Source organism: Nerophis lumbriciformis, linkage group LG25, assembly GCF_033978685.3.
Source record: "Nerophis lumbriciformis linkage group LG25, RoL_Nlum_v2.1, whole genome shotgun sequence".
Lineage (NCBI taxonomy): Eukaryota > Metazoa > Chordata > Actinopteri > Syngnathiformes > Syngnathidae > Nerophis > Nerophis lumbriciformis.
Window position 1 is genome coordinate 22,481,803 of NC_084572.2, and position 18,270 is coordinate 22,500,072.

Below are 18,270 nucleotides of genomic sequence, written 5' to 3' on the forward strand. Positions count from 1 at the left end.
ACAATACATATACGATATGATAACAAAATCAAATACAACATCACAACATAACATTTATCTTAGCATCAAAACAGGCTCATCTTATAGTGCTGGCAGCTGTCGGCGTTGATAAACCACATTTTCAATTTTTTTGTGAAGGCCTTGTAAGTTGTGACTGAGTTCCACACATTTGCGCTCCTTACTGACCAGGCCGACTTACTGGAAGTGCTCCTGCGCAGTGGAGCACTTCCATTCTAGAGGCCAGAGGTGGGACCAAGTCATTGTTTTGCAAGTCACAAGTAAGTCTCAAGTCTTTGCCCTCAAGTCCGAGTCAAGTCCCGAGTCAAGACAGGCAAGCCCCGAGTCAAGTCCAAAGTCAAGACTGGAAAGTCTCAAGTCAAGTCCTAAGTCCTGCATTTTGAGTTTCGAGTCCTTTCAAGTCATTTTAACCACAGACTAATATATTAACACAGATTGTGTATGCTTTTCAAACGCTGTATTTATTTATTAAAACAAGTGCATTTTAAATTGCAGGAAAGAAAATTGTGCTGACATTGCACTTTATAATAGCACTATTAACCAGTCATTTTAAACATTAACTCATTCCTTTACAGAACAAACACATTGAAAAATAAAGTGCAAATGTACTTATTTGTACAAAAGTGTTAACATTGAAAAAACATGACATATACGTGAACATAACAAAAAAGTACTTTTTATATGTCAGGGCCCTATGCTGCATTGCATTTGCAAAAGACCAAATTAGCCAAGAGTCTGTCAGTCATTTGTGCACAATGGGGGCGTAGTATGATGCCACCATGGCTGAAAACTCGCTCCACTGGAGCACTGGAGGCAGGCACTGCCAAGACTCTCATGGCCACTTGGAACAGTGAAGGAAGAGTCTTCATGTTCAATGCCCAGAACAAAAGGGGGGAGAGAGGTTTTTTGGGTTGGTATCTTGTGTTTTTTATGTTGATTTAATAAAAAAAATAAAAATAAATATTTCTTGTGCGGCCCGATACCAATCGATCCACGGACCAGTACCGGGCCGCGGCCCGGTGGTTGGGGACCACTGAGGTAAACAACCAACAGTATGTCAGAAAGCTAGCTAAAACGGTACACATATTCATAATATAGTATACATTTTAACTGACCTTTATTTTACTATTTTTGTCTTTTTTTTAGGTGGCTAAAATACGCGGTGCTGCTGACCGCCGTCTAACGTTACGTGTGATATATTGACTAACGTAACCCTGCTTAAAAAAAATCACTGAACAAAAAGTATGAATATGGTAGTGAACTGCAACAGATTCCCGTGTTTGCAATAACGTTATAACGTTAGCAGTGAGTTTACAGCCTCACTGATTTAACTACACAGCAAATAAAAGTCACGTTACTTAGCCAATAAACGTTATCTTACATTCAAAACTTACCGTTCTTTGTGCAACTTCAAATGCCGGACGAAGTTGGAAGTTGTTGCCTCTCCATCAGTAATTTTCGAACCGCATGTGTTGCATACTGCAAACCGTTTTGTGTTGACCACCTCGTATTTTTTATACCCAAACGAAATTATTTTAGGTATCATTTTTTGTTCACTGGCATGTGGTTTGGACATGTCTTCTTCGTTGGTTGTCCTGCAATTTGATTGGATGAATGCTGTGTGATGAAAACAAAGAAGATCTAATTTGATTTGCTGTTGTACTGAGAGCACACCAGCTGACACACGCAACGCTGATAGACAAGTACACAATGAAAAATACGGAGCGCTCCCGAATAACTTTTTCATCTTTGGGTTTTGGGGAAAGTAGCAAGTCATGTCAAGTCATGTCAATTCAAAAGGCTCAAGTCCAAGTGAAGTCACAAGTCATTGATGTTAAATTCTAAGTCGAGTTGCAAGTCTTTTTACATTTTGTCAAGTCGAGTCTAAAGCCATCAAATTCATGACTCGAGTCTGACTCGAGTCCAAGTCATGTGACTCGAGTCCACACCTCTGCTAGAGGCTAATCTTTCCTGTGATAAAATGGCAACCAAGGTAATCAAAAAGGTCAACCAATGAACAATATTTCTCTACAGAATCTCCTCTGGTCAACAAAAGCACCATGAAGATTCTAGCGGGAACTCTCATTCAACGCTATTTCGATTACACATGCACCTCCAAAACCCTCAAATCTAGACTCCAAACATCCCAGAACAAGCTAGTCAGGTTACTTAGGAGCACTTCCATTCTAGAGGCTAATCTTTCCTGTGATAAAATGGCAACCAAGGTAATCAAAAAGGTCAACCAATGAACAAGATTTCTCTACAGAATATTTTCTCTGGTCAACAAAAGCACCATGAAGATTCTAGCGGGAACTCTCATTCAACCCTTTTTCGATTACGGATGCACCTCCAAAACCCTCAAATCTAGACTTCAAACATCCCAGAACAAGCTAGTCAGGTTACTTCTAGACCTCCACCCCAGATCACACCTCACTCCTACCCACGTCTCCACAGTGGGCTGGCTCAGGGTGGAGGACAGAGTAAAACAACTTGCACTGAGCCTAGTCTATAAGATTTGCTACACCTCCCTGATACCGAAGTACATGTCAAACTACTTCCATAACGTAAATGACCGCCATAACCACAACACTAGGGGGAGCTCCACAAACCACGTTAAACCCAGATTCCGATCTAAAAAAGATCTTAACTCATTCTCCTTCTATGCCACATCAATATGGAATGCACTCCCAACAGGTGTAAAAGAAAGTGCATCTCTACCCTCCTTCAAAACCGCACTAAAAGAACACCGCCAGTCAACTACAAAGGAGCACTTCCATTCTAGAGGCTAATCTTTCCTGTGATAAAATGGCAACCAAGGTAATCAAAAAGGTCAACCAATGAACAAGATTTCTCTACAGAATCTCCTCTCTGGTCAACAAAAGCACCATGAAGATTCTAGCGGGAACTCTCATTCAACCCTTTTTCGATTACGCATGCACCTCCTGGTACCCTAGCACCTCCAAAACCCTCAAATCTAGACTCCGAACATCCCAGAACAAGCTAGTCAGGTTACTTCTAGACCTCCACCCCAGATCACACCTCACTCCTACCCACGTCTCCACAGTGGGCTGGCTCAGGGTGGAGGACAGAGTAAAACAACTTGCACTGAGCCTAGTCTATAAAATTTGCTACACCTCCCTTGATACCGAAGTACATGTCAAACTACTTCCATAACGTAAATGACCGCCATAACCACAACACCAGGGGGAGCTCCACAAACCACGTTAAACCCAGATTCCGATCTAACAAAGGTCTTAACTCATTCTCCTTCAATGCCACATCAATATGGAATGCACTCCCAACAGGTGTACAAGAAAGTGCATCTCTACCCTCCTTCAAAACCGCACTAAAAGAACACCTCCAGGCAACTACAACCCTAAACTAACACCCTCCCCCCACCACATCCCACCTCCCCGGATTGTAATTCATGAAATGTAAATAATCAAATGCATTAACTTGTTCTTATGCTTTCTGAGCTCACTATGTTCACTGCTCGCTGTACATATCCTACCAAGTCAGACTTACACTGTTTCAATGTCCATTTCTCAGATGATATAATTGTTGATGACTGAAGTGCTGATATCAACCAAATCTAACCCCCCCCGTTCCAACCCCCTCCACATCCCTTCCCCCGGATTGTAAATAATGTAAATAATTCAATGTATATACTCTGATGATTAACTTGTGTGATGACTGTATTATGCTGATAGTATATATTTATACCATGAATTGATTAACGTGGACGCCGATTTAAACAAGTTGAAAAACTTATTCGGGTGTTACCATTTAGTGGTCAATTGTACGGAATATGTACTGTACTGTGCAATCTACTAATAAATGTCTCAATCAATCAATCAAAAAGGAATATAACAGTCACCTCATGACGGGGCCTCGAGTGACACGCTCACAGATGTTTCTTTGGCTGATGAACTCTGCCAGAGGATCTGGAGCCAATTCATGCAGTACTTTATAGGTCACTTTTAAGTCTGCAAATGTGTGAAGGCTGTCCCAGTTTAAAATACTGTATTTTTTTAGAATGGCACAGTGATGATAGTGCCCAGGTTGTTTTTTTTATCCATAACCTTAATTGCTTGTTTGTACAAGATTTCCGATAGTTGTTTTTTTTAACTCTGACCAGCTGGTAAGGCAATATTGAAGTGGCTGAAAATCATCGAATGCAAATACAATTTTGCGGCTGCAGTTGACGTTTCATTTCGAATTGCACGAACATTTGCGAGATTAAACTTGATTATTTTACACAATTTGCCAATATGGGCTTTAAAGGAAAGCGCTGAATCTATTATTAACCCAAGATATTTATATTGGCTGACAATTTGTATTCTTTCTCCATTAATATGTACGTCGGGGTCAGATGATACTTTTTTTGTTTTAGTAACGTAAATGCCTACAGTTTTAGAAACATTTAGCTACAACCAAGTTGTAACATAGGACATTGTTTTAGTGAGTTTAGCGGCAACAATGTCTTTGATGTGACCATGAACGAAGAAAACCGTGTCGTCTGCATACATTAAGCATTCAGCTTCAGGACAAACAGTGGGCAAATCATTAATATAGAGGCTAAATAAAAGGGGGCCTAATATTGACCCTTGAGGGACTCCGGAGGTTAGCCGAAGAGAGTCAGGTCTGCAGTTGTTAACTGAACCAGATTGTGTTTGATCATGCAGATACGATTCAATCCAGCTAACAGCATTTTGAGAGAAGTAAAATTTTGAGAGCTTGGCAGCGCCCCCCGCGACCCCAAAGGGAATAAGCGGTAGAAAATGGATGGATGGATGGGTAAGAAGAAGAGAATGATTTACTGGCTTTTTGCTCCCAAACCCATAGCACATATTTTTGTACGAACACGGAAATGTAGTAAGCTATGTTACAAGTCCACTACATCAAAATTATTTGTACTTGAACTAACAAACTTAATTTGAAGTTATTGCTATATGACCGATAAAACTGTGATACAAACAAATCAGATTAGTTCAACGGATTTCCCAATTTTGAAACGTCCCCATTAATGTATAAATCAAGACTACAGTGTTGCCAACTCTTAATTAAGGAAAGTAGCTATTTAAAAAAAAAAAAAAAAAAAAAAAAAAAGTTTTATATATATAAACCTTTATTTATAATGTTCAACATTTACAAACAAGCAAATAAACAATAATAATCAAAACAAGTACATAAACAGTACAATACAGCGCCAGGGGGTTGTAAACCCAACTAAAGTAGAATGCAAAATATATACACTATATTGCCAAAAGTATTTGGCCACCCATCCAAATGATCAGAATCAGGTGTCCTAATCACTTGGCTTGGCCCCTTAGTTCCAGTGAAAGGAACTTTGAATGCTCCAGGCTACCAAAACACTCTGGACAATTCCATGCTCCCAACCTTGTGGGAACAGTTTGGAGCGTGCCTCTTCCTCTTCCAACATGACTGTGCACTAAGCAAGGTCCATAAAGACATGGATGACAGTCTGGTGTGGATGAACTTGACTGGCCTGCAGAGTCCTGACCTGAACCCGATAGAACATATTTGAGATGAATTAGAAAGGAGATTGAGAGCCAGGCCTTCTCGACCAACATCAGTGTGTGACCTCACCAATGCGCTTTTGGAAAAGTGGTAATAAATTCCTATAAACACACAACCTTGTGGACAGCCTTCCCAGAAGAGTTGAAACTGTAATAGCTACAAAAGGTGGACCGACATCATATTGAACCTTATGGGTTAGGAATGGGATGGCACTTCAAGTTCATTAGTGAGTCAAGGCAGGTGGCCAAATACTTTTGGCAATATAGTGTATATGTAACAATGTGTAAAGCCATAGGCTTACACAAGTTCTGTAAATAATCCAAATTTGGAGCACAGCATTATAGTTTTCACAGCTTTTTTGGTTGTTAGAGGTAGAAAGCGTTTTAAAGTAAAGTTCTAATTATTTTTTTAAAGGCACAAAAAACAGGTCGGGTATTGAGAAACTTACATTTATGAATTATAAAACTTAGCCAATAGTATATATGAGTTTGCAAAGGTAAAATTCCTATTAAATTGTTTTCTCGTAACGTGTCTCTCTAAATAGCACATCTTTAAAACAAAGCACAAATTTGTCATGAATATTGTCCAGGATGAAACGACAGATGCCCTGCCATAGTGATCGAGTGCTTTCACAAGTCCAAAACAGGTGGTAAATAGTCTCTGGATGCATGTTACATAAGGTGCAGGTAACATCAATGTCCGTCTTGTATCTAACCATCACAGTCTTTGCAGGGTAATAACAATAAATGATTTTGAGTGGTTATTGGCTGTCTGAAAAGTCGCTGGGCGACGTCATTGCCTCATTTGCATAATTGATTGCAATGGATGCTGTCTGTCTATGTTGGCCCTGCAATGAGCTGGCAACTTGTCCAGGGTGTACGCCGCCTTCCGCCCGAATGCAGCTGAGATAGGCTCCAGCGACCCCGAACGGGACAAGCGGTAGAAAATGGATGGATGGATGCTGTAGGAGAGGGGTTTAACATTGTGGGAGGGAAAAAAGTGAGTTAAAAAATGCTAAGTTTTGTTGATTCTTAGCTTGTTTTCTTTAAAGAGGAACTGCACTTTTTTTTTTTTTTAATTGCCTACGTTTTTACAATGGTTATGTAAGACAAGATGAGGGATGTATTTTTTATTTTATGCATTCTAACTCGTAAATAAATGTGAATAAAAGTCTGCTTACAATGGAGCAAATTCCGGCCATAAAACCCAATTAATAACCTTCCAAAAAGCCCGAACAATACTCTATTTACATTTCATGACTTGAATGTTAACCAAATATTAGTGATATTGTTATTATAAGAGCTAACCATGTTGTGTGGCTATATTGACATCATCAGCAAGTGAACTGCTTCCTTGGCTCAAAGCTTGTGAAAGTCAATCCTAGATCAGGGGTTCTTAACCTTTTTGTTTTACCTTGGGGCCCGGGCCCACTTAAATATTAACACTGAATTAGTCATCTTACTCTTGATTTTTTTTAAATTATATTCAACAATTATATCAAACTGACTTACAGTTTAACAGGATAAACCTTGTCAAATTATATGAAAGCATGTGTTAATCACAAAGATTATTATCAAGGCTTAGGTCAGACTGATTAAAAAAAAAAAAAAAATTAATCAAATATACGGCAAAGAATGGACTCAACAACTGATGAAAAATACATGTATATACAATTACCCAATGCTAAAATATATGCATTTTAAGTAAATAAAATAATAATAATAATAAAAGGTGTTTCTTAGATAAACTGTCAATAAAATTTAAGTGCAAATGAAAAAACAGCATTATCATATTAGTCATAATTTTTGCGCTTAAGAAACTTCTCTATGACTTAAGTGCCAGACTTCTTCTGTTTGTTTGATATTCTCATTACTTCCACAAGTGGTGGGAACGTGTATTACAACTGAGTACCGCTGCGGCCCCTATGGACCACAGCGGAAAAACAGCGGTACTCTCGGGGTTGCTTGCGGCCCAAAAGTGATGTTCTAGATCATACCTTCGTAGGAGAATGATGAGGAAATAATCCAACAAGTTGGTCATTTTTGTCATCCAATTTAGAAAGACACGAAAAGACGCTTGGCTCCACTGCCCTTTTTCGTCGCATGTTATGAGTGTCGTTAGTGAGTCTCTATCTCAATGGGAATATATCAACATCCCATCAGTCGACATTCCAGTGAGAGCAGAAATTGTACAGTAAGTAGTTTTATTGTGGTTGTTGGCTCTCATGAAGTCTGCAGTGAGTAGAAATCAGTGACCTTGTCGAAGAAAAAAAAGCAAACATTGTGATGCAGTTTTGAAATAAATGTGCCGCTATATGTTTTAAATGAGCAAAATAGGTAAATAATACATGTTGTTATAAATCATGTGCCTGTTACTACATTACATATATACTTACAGCGTGCAAATAAAACCTTGGAGGTGTTTCTTTAGGCACTTTATTGTTAGAATAAAGCGTCTCCCATAGGCTCCATTGTAAGCAGACTTTGGCTCGCATTTATTTACGAGTTAGAATGCATAAAAACGAGAAAAACATATGTCTTCAATTCCTCTTTATGTGTAAATCAATAAAAATATTAGAGAATCAAAATTGATAAAAAGACTAATGGGTTGTGACAATATTATTATCTATTGACTGGCTTATTAACATGCGATTGGTACATTGCCAGGGCTGCCTCAATGCACAAGTTTACCTGGGCTGAAGCCCAGTGGCCACCACCAAATCAGAGCCCCCCGATTTTGATGGCAAAATGCAGTGATTGGTTTTCATGGCAAGCTCTTCATGCAGCGATTGTGTACTCCCCCTCTTGGCTGCCTTGTTTTTTCCTGGGTGCAAACCTAAGTTGCCGGCGTGAGAGACCAGCTTGCTGACGACTGAGCTAAGGGCACTGGTAATCTGTGGGGTTGACAGCACTTTTTTTTCTTTTTTCTTTTTCTTTCTTTAGTTTATTTCAAACATGAACACACTTACAGCATAATGCATCACACAATTTCATATCATTTCATTTTACATCATGCCCGAAAAGGAGTAGGAAGAAGCAAAGCTTATTTAATCCTACCCCTTTCCCACTTCAGAGCGTTTACAAATATATAGAATCATTTACTGACCTTTTTATATAATAAAATAACATCTATGAATTAGTATACACAACAGTTTTGTAATATTTAATTAATTAATTGAGTCATTATTAACATACTGAGATGAAGAATATCCTATTTCCAATAAGGTTGGAAATATTTCTCATAATTTTTCTTCTTTGTACTTTGTAAGCACTATTATTTTGAACAACCTCTTGAACTGGATCATATGAGTACAATGTTTAACTTCTTTACTTAATCCATTCCATAATTTAATTCCACATACTGATATGCTAAAAGTTCTAAGTGTTGTACGTGCATATAAATGTTTTAAATTATTTTTTCCTCTAAGGTTATATTTCTCCTCTTTAGTTGAGAAGAATGGTTGTACATTCTTTGGTAGCAGCTTATAGTTTGCTTTGTACATCATTTTAGCTGTTTGCAATTTTACCAAATCACCGAACTTTAATATTTTTGACTCAATAAATAAAGGGTTTGTATGTTCTCTATATCCAACATTATGTATTATTCTAACTGATCTTTTTTGTAACACGGTTAGCGAATGTAGCGCACATTTGAAGTTACTTCACTGTTCTTGAAGTTGACAGGCCTCTGTTACACCCGCACAAACGTGCATGCGCCTGTCGCAAAGGTTTATTCAAGAACAAAATTATTTTTAAAATGGATGATATTTTTGCATTGTTGCTGTTATGTTGAGTAAAATCATGATTTTTCTTTCAAATTGTTTTTTCCGGGCGGAGGGTGTTGAGGTTTGGGCCTCAGCCCCGATGCCCCCTGTCACGTTGCGTGTCAGTGAAAAAATATTTGCATTTACATCTTGCTCTTGAAACCAAAACCAAAACAGCAGCAGCTCTGCTGCACGTCATACGCATTTCATTTGCACTCTGGACTTTTGAGCGGTAAGGGGCTACGCTCTGCTCATGCAGCAGCACCAGCTGTAGTAAGACTAAGCGCCTGTGAGTGCTTTGGAATGGGGGAGGGGCTCATGGCTGCACCGGCCACTGCTCATTGAAGACAGTAACTGCAGCATGTTTTTACTTCCGAGTCTCCACGACACGAGAAAAGTCTCCACTAACACCGGGAAAAAGGGCTTGATTTGTCGATCGTAGCTGTTAGGTCGCCAAGAGGATTTGGTAAGTCGCCAGATTTAGCGACAAAGTCGCCAAGTTGGCAACACTGGAAGACTAAATGCACAATATTTTTTAAAAAATCCGATACCAATAACTTTCTGCTTCTGAAGACCGATACCAATAACTTATTCAAAACTATTATTTTTATTTAATCAAATTAAATGCAACTTTATGTATAAGGCCATTTTTTCATACATAAAATGAATGCACTCCAAAGTGCATTTTAGAGACAATGCCCCGCTGACCCACCTTCCCCTATCATCAATCACACATACATATGCACACAAACACACTCGGGTTAATACATGAATCAGATGTATTCACCAATTGTGTTTACACACAAGCAATTTTGACTTGGTTGTTGAATGCAAGAAAAAAGAAAGACGCAGCAACTACGAGAGAGCACAGTATCGTGGCGGACATCCGCGGCGCCATCTTAGTATGACAACAAGAGGGAATTATTAAAGGGGAACATTATCACAATTTCAGAAGGGTTAAAACCATTAAAAATCAGTTCCCAGTGGCTTATTTTATTTTTCGAAGTTTTTTTCAAAATTTTATCCATCACGCAATATCCCTAAAAAAAGCTTCAAAGTGCCTGCTTTTAACCATCGTTATATACACCCGTCCATTTTCCTGTGACGTCACATAGTGATGCCAATACAAACAAAAATGGCGGAAAGAACAGCAAGCTATAGCGACATTAACTCGGATTCAGACTCGGATTTCAGCGGCTTAAGCGATTCAACAGATTACGCATGTATTGAAACGAATGGTTGTAGTGTGGAGGCAGGCAGCGAAAACGAAATTGAAGAAGAAACTGAAGCTATTGAGCCATATCGGTTTGAACCGTATGCAAGCGAAACCGACAAACGACACGACAGCCAGCGACACGGGAAAAAGCGAGGACGAATTCGGCGATCGCCTTCTAACCAACGATTGGTATGTGTTTGTTTGGCATTAAAGGAAACTAACAACTATGAACTAGGTTTACAGCATATGAAGTACATTTGGTAACAACATGCACTTTGAGAGTGCAGACAGCCCAATTTTCATCAATTAATATATTCTGTAGACATACCCTCATCCGCGCTCTTTTCCTGAAAGCTGATCTGTCCAGTTTGAGTTGATGTGAGCCAAGACATCCAGGGGGTTTAGCTCGCTTGTCCGCGGGAACAAACTGCCGCCATTGCTTGCCGTGCTACCGAGGTCCTTTGTCCCTGAATTGCTCACACACTCCGGCAGATTCAATGGGGGTCTGGCGGCAAATTTCTTTGACTTTATCGTTGGAAATGCATCTGCTTTGAGTGTCGCAGGATATCCACACATTCTTGCCATCTCTGTCATAGCATAGATTTCGTCGGTAAAGTGTGCGGAACAAACGTCCAATTTCTTGCCACTTTCGCATCTTTGGGCCACTGATGCAACTTGAATCCGTCCCTGTTCGTGTTGTTACACCCTCCGACAACACACCGACGAGGCATGATGTCTCCAAGGTACGGAAAACAGTCGAAAAAACGGAAAATAACAGAGCTGATTTGACTCGGTGTTTGAGAAAATGGCGGATTGCTTCCCTCAGAGAGCGAATAATAGAAAGGCGTTTAATTCGCCAAAATTCACCCATTTAGAGTTCGGAAATCGGTTAAAAAAATATATGGTCTTTTTTCTGCAACATCAAGGTATATATTGACGCTTACATAGGTCTGGTGATAATGTTCCCCTTTAAAAGAGCACAGAGCTGATGCAACCAGCCACCACTTCGGAGGCGCTATTTCTGCATACAGCAGCAAAAGTAAAACACCACGAAAAACAAAACAAAAAAAAGGAAATACATAGTATGATTGTACCATGCATAGACAAGCAAAAAACAAAAAAAAAAGCACTATTTCAACACTCACATGTGTAGCAGGTATATAATATATATGTTATGCATTCCACCAAAATTCCCTCACGTTTTATTTAATGGCTCTATTGTTTTCATTGGCACTTTTATTTTGTAATTTTTTCAGCAAATAGTTCGTTTTGGGAGCATTTGTCATTTTATTTTGAAGTCCTACCTTCTTCCGGTAGTGACGTTGTCGTCCTCACTTGCTGTTGAGACATGCCGTGAGGAGGTGAGTGTTTTTGTCTGCTCTCGTGTTTTAAAGAGAATATAACTGTGAAACGAGGTTATAAGTTACTTTTGTGCTGCTAATGTTGCTGACATGGTCATGTACACTTGTTTTGCTCAGAGTTTGAGTGTTTTAGCAAACGTTTTGCCAGTGTACTGTTCGGTAGCACTTCTCACTCACACACAGTGGCTGCGGCACTTCATTGAAGTTTTCCCTCCATTTTAGACTGGTGTGCTGCAGAGTCGTGTGTTAATGCTGCCGCATTATTTCCTGTGTATTTCATACAGGTATGTTTCTGTTGCTCCCAAAACTTTATTCTATTCTTCTGCACTGTTTTAATTCATTGTTTATTTTGCTATTGTATATAATATTTGACGGTGGTATATTAATTTTCAGTGTATTTGTAATTGTGATGTATAGGTTTTGTGACATTTGTGAATGTTTATGATCACTTGCTGTTGAGACATGCCGTGAGGAGACTGGTGTGCTGCAGAGTCGTGTGTTAATGCTGCCGCATTATTTCCTGTGTATTTCATACAGCAATAAATACGCCACCTGTTTCGGCTAAAGGCAACCACCGAGTCCCCTTGTCTTCCAAGCAACACCAGCAATACACAACGCAGACTCGAACCGGCTACACATGTACCGCGGTGGCCCCTGTGATGCGCCAAGCAATGTAGCACCGCCAGAAACAGGAACAAACCTAACAAAGCAACCAAGAGAGCCTACTCCGTCCTATGCTACCTACTAGCTCTCGCACACTGTCCGGTCAATCTCCAGTCCGCGCGGATGATTGAGAATCTGTCCAGAGAGTCCGAAGTGCACACATACATACATGCTCGTTCAGCCAGGGCTCGGTGATGCTCGTCCCTCCCGACGCTCAACGTTTTCTCCGCAGCCTCTATTCCTCCGCTTCTCCTCCGGTCTCTCCACGCAGACTCCCGTGTGGCAGAGAACCAGCAGCTGGTCTCCGGTGCAGACATGGCCATGGCTCCCCAAGGCAGATCCAAAAGTTCACAAAAAAAGCAGCGCAGAGGTCTCGAAAGTGCCACCCCTTGTTGCGTAGTCCCGAAGGGGCCAGATCCAAAAGGCAAAAACACACAAAACACAAGAGGGAAACATCAAGAACACAAGGAGGAAAACACAAGAGCACAGAGCTCCTGCAAGAAGCAGAAACTACTGTAGCTTCAGCACCGACACTCTTTTTGATATACAAAACCCAAAACCAGTGAAGTTGGCATGTTGTGTGAATCGTAAATAAAAACGGAATACAATGATTTGCAAATCCTTTTCAACTTATATTCAATTGAATAGACTGCAAAGACAAGATATTTAATGTTCGAACTGAACAACATTTTTTTTTTGCAAATAATCATTAACTTAGAATTTAATGGCAGCAACACATTGCAAAAAAAGTTGGCACGGGCATTTTTACCACTGTGTTACATGTCCATTCCTTTTAACAACACTCAGTAAACATTTGGGAACTGAGGAGATCAATTTTTTAAGCTTTTCTGGTGGAAATCTTTCCCATTCTTGCTTGATGTACAGCTTAAGTTGTTCAACAGTCCGGGGGTCTCCGTTGTGGTATTTTAGGCTTCATAATGCGCCACGCATTTTCAATGGGGGACAGGTCTGGACTACAGGCAGGCCAGTCTAGTACCCGCACTCTTTTACTACGAAGCCACGATGTTGTAACACCTGCAGAATATGGCTTGGCATTGTCTTGCTGAAATAAGCAGGGGGTCCATGAAAACGATGCTTGGATGGCAACATATGTTGCTCGAAAACCTGTATGTACCTTTCAGCATTAATGGCGTCTTCACAGATGTGTAAGTTACCCATGCCTTGGGCACTAATACACCCCCGAAATATCACAGATGCTGGCTTTTGAACGTTCCGCCTATAACAGTCCGGATGGTTCTTTTCCTCTTTGGTTCGGAGGACACAACGTCCACAGTTTCCAAAAACAATTTGAAATGTGGACTCGTCAGACCACAGAACACTTTTCCACTTTGCATCAGTCCATCTTAGATGAGCTCGGGCCCAGCGAAGCGTTTCTGGGTGTTGTTAATAAATGGCTTTCGCTTCGTATAGTAGAGTTTTAACCTGCACTTACAGATGTAGCGACAAACTGTAGTTACTGACAGTGGTTTTCTGAAGTGTTCCTGAGCCCATGTGGTGATATCTTTTACACACTGATGTCGCTTTTTGATGCAGTACCGCCTGAGGGATCTAAGGTCACGAGCATTGCCGCTTACGTGCAGTGATTTCTCCGGATTCTCTGAACCTTTTGATAATATTACTGACCGTTGATGCTGAAATCCCTAAATTCCTTGCAATAGCTCGTTGAGAAATGTTGTTCTTAAACTGTTCAACAATTTGCTCACGCATTTGTTCACAAAATGGTGACTCTCGCCCATCCTTGTTTGTGAATGACTGAGCATTTCATGGAAGCTGCTTTTATGCCCAATCATGGCACCCACCTGTTCCCAATTAGCCTGTTCACCTGTGGAATGTTCCAAATAAGTGTTTGATGAGCATTCCTCAACTTTCTCAGTCTTTTTGCCACTAGTGCCAGCTTTTTTTGAAACATTTTGCAGGCATCAAATTCCAAATGAGCTAATATTTGCAAGAAATAACAACGTTTACCAGTTCGAAAGTTAAGTATCTTGTCTTTGCAATGTATTCAATTGTGTATATAGGTTGAAAAGGATTTGCAAATCATTGTGTTCTGTTTTTATTTACGATTTACATAACGTGCCAACTTCACTGGTTTTGGACAAAAACAGCAATTTTACGACCACGCTACTGAGATATGTAGTTAAACTAGTAACGCCGCTACTACCCAACACTGCCTTAAACATGCAAACACCCTGAAACAAATGCAACGGGAAAATACTGCAAATGCCAAACACACACACATGCCAAAAACAACTGCGTGGGAAAAATGCTGCAAGTTCTCGATAGAAAATGGAGGTTTGCCAGGCAAGACAGACCAGACGTGGACGAACCTTCTTCAAAGATATATATGCCAAGAAAAGTGTTTTGACGAGGTGCGAGTTTATTTATCCATCCATTAATGTGGGAAAAATACACACACATGGATCTACTGACTCTGAGGCCAACATGCTAGACATTAGGCCACCGTGTGTCAATTATTTATTTTTTAAAACATGGTCTGATGGTCTGAGACCATGTTTAAAAAGATAAATAGTTGACACACGGAGGCCTAATGTCTAGCATGTTGGCCTCAGAGTCAGTAGATCAAGGGTTCTAATCTCCTTTTGAGCATTTGTCCCTGTGTGTTTTTTTTCCCCCACATTAATGAATGGATAAAGAAAAATCTAATCCTAACATTGGCCACCTAAATTGGTTGTGATATAATTAGGAATGGCTAGCGAATTCAATACTCTTATAGGAACAGACTATAGTTTGTCGGTTCTACGGGGTACCCATTCACGTAAAATCAAACGGTGCCATTTTGAATACTTTTTGTTGCACCTGATGTCATGTCCGGTTGCAGCCCCGGCACAAACTCTAAACACTTTGGCGGGAAACATGCAGTCTAGCACTCCAAAGTTGACTCAATTTTACTTGCCAACAAAACAAGGATGTGCTAAAAAGTACAGTCAGGCTCCACTTTTCAAACCTCTAATTGACATTGTATTTTCCATAGCCCGGTTACCATTAGCAATTTTACATGGCAATTTCAAAACCTCCAAAATGTGGAAAGGAAAACTACAACTAAGGTGCGCGTTACATACAACTGGTATGTAATAAATGGACAACAAACATTTTAAACACTTTGTAGGACTCAACAAAAGAAAATGCTGGCATATTCAACTTAATGGCAAAGACTTCTTCCTGGCTGAGGCAGCACATCATAGTCTATACACTACTGCCATCTGATGTATTGGAACTGCATGCAAAGTCTACTATAAAACACAGTACAGTACTTACAATTGACTCGACAACAATGAATGTTAAATAATTTAAAACATTTTTTAAATGATAAACATTAACACATTTGAATGCACACAAAAGTACCGGAACAGGTGGTGTTGAGTACCAGTATTGATTTCCACGCAATTGGTACCATATTGTTTCAACTGTGAATGTTACCCATCCCTTGCCATAATTTTATAGCATGGTATACTATTTTAACTATTATGGCAAAATTACAGACGTGCTAAAAGGAAAATGTAAACAAACCAAAAATTGATTTTTGTTTTGTTCCGTGAACTTGACCAGCATTTTTCTCATTTAGTTTGTTTGAGGATTTGTCTGTGTTTATAACTTTTTCAGCATTCCCAGTTTAGGGATCATTCGGTCCTGGTTATGCGTTCGTCCCTGCCAGCCACCCTAGTGTCCCCCCCCCAGAGCAATTAAAGCGGGGTCACAACCATATTGTTCAGTGACCACAAAGCGTGTCATGAAACAACCCCTGACGGTGCACTTGCTGCATGGCTAGTTCCATTATCAACATGTGGCTGAGCATTGTTTGTGCGCATATGACGAAACAAGAAGGGGGTGTTTGTACACATTTTAACTACTTTTGCAGTAAAGACAGTCGAGCGATGCAGCTGCAGCCTGTTTTTTTTTTTTTTTATTGGCTAAATGCATTGCTTACAGTCTGCTGCTTGACTAAAGTCATTTGACTTTTTCTTGTAAAACATTAATGCACAACTTGATTATGATGTCATTATATTGGTGATTTAAAACCGTGTTTCTTAACCATTGTTGGGCGGCAAACGCCCCGTAGAGGGCCGTCAAAAAATATGTTTCTCAGCTGTGGTCCATATGTGCTGTGGCGGTACTTAATTGTAAATAGACTTTTCTACCACTTGTAGCAGTAATGACAATATCAAACAAACAAAACAATTCAGTTTGTTTTTTAAGTGCAAAAATTATAACTAAAGTGGTGAAGTTACCATGAATTGATTAACGTGGAGCCCGACTTAAACAAGTTGAAAAATTAGTGGTCAATTGTATGGAATATGTACTGACCTGTGCAATCTACTAATAAAAGTTTCAATCAATCAATCAAAGTTATATTAATTTGTACTTAAATTGTATTAACAATTTATTCAAGAATCATCTTATCAACTATTCATTTAGCTAGAATGTGTTTATTTTAGCACTAGGTAAATTGTATGTTAAAGTGATTAGATCTATATTAGAATTTTCTTGAATACAATTTTTGTTGTTTTTGTAAATGTTTACAAATTCAGAGAATAATTCTCTGGACACAAGACTGTGAGGGCAAACAAATATTTCAATGTGTAATGTTAGTTTTTAATTTAGTTTACCGTATTTTTCGGAGTATAAGTCGCACCGGAGTATAAGTCGCACCTGCCGAAAATGCATAATAAAGAAGGAAAAAATGTATATAAGTCTCACTGGAGCCTGGCCAAACTATGAAAAAAACTGCGACTTATAGTCCGAAAAATACGATAGTTGTTGTGTACTTTTGACTTTGTTTTGATCAAACAATTGTATGTAATAACAGAGAATGATAAACTGGTTTTAATATGGTGCTGATATTGTTAAACTGTCAATAGCACTCACTAAAAATAAATAGAACAATTAACAGTTGATACGACTGATCGGTATTGGTATCGGCCGATCTCACTCACTAATGATCAAAATCGGCAGCATAAATACCTGTTGCTGTGAAAAAAACTTCGGAACTTATGTCACTGTGAATGTACTAAGAACTCATGTTCACTTCATCTTATTAGCCTTGCACATATCAGTTCCTCAAATACTTGTTTATACTTTTGGTTAATCGCTAATATTTATTGTTTACATTTGAAATGAAATGAGTTTATTTCGGTCATATAATCAACCATTTTGTGTCATTAACAGCACAGATTATACATATTAACAATCATTTACATACACACACAAAAAGAAAAAGAATGACCAAAAAAGGAATAGGCTGAAGCCAAGGCTTATATTTGCCTATCCTATACCTTCACTGAAAATTAGATTGGCTGGAACATCCATGTTAAAAAAAAATCAATGGGATGAAAGTAATTGTTACTATATGATATAATTTTCCATTATTTCACCTTTCAAGGCTTTCTTAAACCTTAACAAAGAATCCAATCCAATCCACTTTATTTGTATAGCACATTTAAACAACAGAAATGTTTCGAAAGTGCTGCACAACAATATTAAAAACAATATTCAAATATTATCTTTAGCTCCACCAATGACTGAATAAAAACAAAAAATAAATACCGTATTTTTCGGACTATAAGTCAGTTTTTTTTCATATTTTGGCCGGGCTCCAGTGCGACTTATATATGTTTTGTTCCTTCTTTATTATGCATTTTCTGCAGGTGCGACTTATACTCCGGTGCGAC

At 39.1% G+C, this 18,270-nt stretch overlaps 1 protein-coding gene across 1 annotated transcript in view; it reads left to right on the plus strand.

The window, feature by feature from the left end:
* LOC133621686 (alpha-1,6-mannosylglycoprotein 6-beta-N-acetylglucosaminyltransferase B-like) overlaps positions 1-18,270 on the plus strand; it is a 334,072-nt gene that overhangs the window by 802 nt on the left and 315,000 nt on the right. The gene's annotated exons all lie outside the window — the stretch shown is intronic.